At 39.7% G+C, this 3,439-nt stretch overlaps 1 non-coding gene across 1 annotated transcript; it reads left to right on the plus strand.

Annotated features, from left to right (window-relative positions):
* The first annotated feature begins 2,959 nt into the window (after positions 1-2,959).
* Positions 2,960-3,085, plus strand: LOC115029910. The gene has a single exon (XR_003835486.1). It is a non-coding gene; the product is annotated as a small nucleolar RNA SNORA17 (small nucleolar RNA).
* Positions 3,086-3,439: the final 354 nt, after the last annotated feature.

Consider the following 3,439-nt stretch of genomic DNA (forward strand, 5'->3'; position numbering starts at 1 on the left):
TCTGTTGTAAACTTTGTCTACATATTTGCTCCTGAGAGTATTTTGTTCCCCTTTCTAAGAAGGACCTGGGGGGAATCACCATCCCTGACATCAAGTTGTATTACAGAGCAATCGTGATAAAAAAACAAAACAAAACAAAAAACCTGTATGATATTGGTACAGAAATAGGCATGAAGAACAATGAAATAGAATTGAAGACCCAGGAATGAACCCAAACACCTATGATCACTTGATATTTGACAAAAGAGCTAAATCATCTGCTGGAATGATGACAGCATTTTTAAGAAATGGTGCTGATTCAACTGGTAGTCAGCATGTAGAAAAATGCAAATAAACCCATACTCATCTCCTCGTACAAAGCTCAAGTCTAAGTGATTCAAGGACTTCCACATAAAACCAGATACAATGAAACTTATAGAGGAGAAAGTGGGGTATATCCTTGAACACATGGGCAGAGGAGAAAATTTCCTGAACAGAGCACCAATGGCTTTTGCTCTAAGATCAAGAATCAACAATGGGACCTCATAAAATTGCAAAGCTTCTGTAAGACAAAGGACACTGTTAATAGGATAAAAAGGCAACCAACAGATTGGGAAAAGGTCTTTACTAATTCTACATCTGATATAGGGCTAGTATCCAACATATACAAAGAACTCAAGAGTTTAGACTCCAGAGAATCAAATGACCCTATTAAAAAATGGAGTACAGAACTAAACAAAGAATTTTCAACTGAGGAATATTGAATGGTCGAGAAGCATCTACAGAAATGTTCAGCATCCTTAGTCATCAGAGAAATGCAAATGAAAGCAACCCTCAGATTCCACCTTACACCAGTCAGAATGGCTAAGATGAACAACTCAGGTGATAGGAGATGCTGGCAAGGATGTGGAGAAAGAGGAACACTCCTCCATTGCTGATGGGATTGCAAGCTGGTGCAACCACTCTGGAAATCAGTTTGGAAGTTCCTTAGATAATTGGACCCAGCTATACCACTCCTGGGCATATACTCAAAAGATGCTCCAATGTATAACAAGGACACATGCTCCACTATGTTCATAGCAGCCTGATTTATAATAGCCAGAAGCTAGAAAGAACCCAGATGTCCTTCAACTGAATAATGGACACAGAAAATGTGGTACATTTACACAACAGAGTACTACTTAGCCATTAAACAACGAATTCATGAAATTCTTAGGCAAATGGATGGAACTAGAAAATATCATCCTGAGTGAAGTAACCCAGTCACAAAAGAACACACATGGTGTGCACTCACTGATAAGTAGATATTAGCCCCAAAGCTCTGACTACCCAAGATACAATTCACAGACCACTCCAACTCAAGAAGAAGGAAGACCAAAGTGTGGGTGCTTGGGTCCTTCTTTGAAAGGGGAACAAAATACTCACAGGAGAAAATATGGAGATTTTGTGTTTTATAATGGCCGAATGACTCTCCTTTGTGTGCATGTACGACATTTCCATTATCTACCCATTCATCTAGAGACACCTAGGGCAAGCCTGTGATTTGGCTATTTTGACTGAATACTACTGTAAAACAAACAAACAAACAAACAAACAAACAAACAAACAAACATGTGTTTCCCTGTATCTCTATTGTTTACTACCTGAATTCCTTTCACTATAAGCACAGGACTGGCATTACCAGATCATAGGGTAGTTATATTATAATTTATATTATTGTAATTTTATTACATCTTTTATTTTTGAGGTTATAACATAATTGCATCATCCCCCCTTTCATTTCTTCCTTTAGAACCTTCCTATATATACCTCCTGTTCTTTTTGAAATTCATGACCTCTTTTTTCATTTGTTGTTGTTAAGCATAAAGTTTTCAGTTTTTAATACATTTTGAGGATTGCTTTTATTTAGTGTGTGTGTGTGGTCAGGGATTTGAGTCCAAAGGCTAGAGAAGGGCACTGTTCATCTGGAGCTGAAGTTGTAGGTGGTTGTGAGCTACTTGACATTGATGCTTAGAACTCAGTTCTTAACCACTGAGCTCTTTCTCCAGTCCTCATTTTGCTTTTCTTTTTTAATTTTCTATATTGATTTTTCTCAGTGTGTATACTAATTTAAAGTCCCATCAATAGCAGTTAAGCATTCCCTTTTCCTTGTATCACTGCTAACACCTTCTTTTCTAGGTAACAGACATTTTAACCAATGTGAGATAGACTGTCAATGTCCTTTTGACACTCATTTGTCTAACAACCAAGATATTTTGTATTGATTTGTAAAGTGCCAGTCACATCAAAATTAGAATTGCTTTGTTTTTCAGAGGTAGAAAAAGCAATCCCAAAACTCATATAGAAGAACAAAAGTTTCCTTTCCCAAACAACCAAAATAACCTTAAAGAGAAAGAAAAAAAAAAAAAAGAAAGAAAGAAAAACATGATGAAGAAATGCTAAGGGTACCCTATGCCTGAACTAAAGTTATATCACAGATCTATTGTACAAAGACACTCCAGTACTTTCACCAGTAGTATTAACTAGGGAGATAGTATAGAGAGCTCAGAAATAAGACCATATGCAATATCCACCTGATTATTTCAAAAGATAAAAAATATATGGCTTGGTAAAAAGACTATCTCTTTAAAGAGAATGATGGCAGCTGTTGAGAGGTCCAGACAGGAGGATTTGAGTTCAGGCTAGCCTGAACAATATAAGGAAACCTTGTTTAAAGCAGCGACAACAGCCGGGCGTGGTGGCACACGCCTTTAATCCCAGCATTCCGGACACAGAGGCAGGCGGATTTCTGAGTTTGTGGTCAGCGTGGTCTACAGAGTGAGTTCCAGGACAGCCAAGGCTACACAGAGAACCCTCGAAAAACCAAAAGAAACAAACAAACAAACAAAAAAAACCAAACAAACAAACAACAAAAAAAAACCCAAAACAACAACCAAAAAAAAAAAAAAAAAAACCCAGCAACAATGAGAAGCATTCTGAGCCTGCTCCTAGAGGATTTGCAGGGGTGGCTGCTGTGTCTCATGTGCATCAGTAGGTGGCAGAGAGGAGAGAGGTTAAATCTATGCTCAGAGCTCTGACCTGTGAAAATGACTAGTAGCCTAAAATTCCCCCCAAAAGAAAAGTGGGCCTGAAACTCCCACAGATCCAACACCACTCAGGCTCCCAAGGGCTCCCAAGGCAGAGAGGAAGCTGGAGACTAGAAGAACCCCATCCGACACTGTGGGCCTCAGGTGAGAGTGAGCCCTAGACAGATGACCCTTGACCCTCACAAGGAGACACTCTGGTGAGCCCTGCCAAGGAGTGAGCCTGAGACAACTACCAGACTGGCACTGCCCAGGCCTGGGAAGAGGGGAGCAGATCACACCTAGATGACCTCTGCCAAAGCAGGGAATAACACTCCTGAGACCACTCCTAAAATGACCCCAGACACTCAGAGACCATGGGTACCACTAAGAGGAGT

The sequence above is a fragment of the Mus caroli genome, chromosome 18 (genome assembly GCF_900094665.2).
Source record: "Mus caroli chromosome 18, CAROLI_EIJ_v1.1, whole genome shotgun sequence".
NCBI lineage: Eukaryota > Metazoa > Chordata > Mammalia > Rodentia > Muridae > Mus > Mus caroli.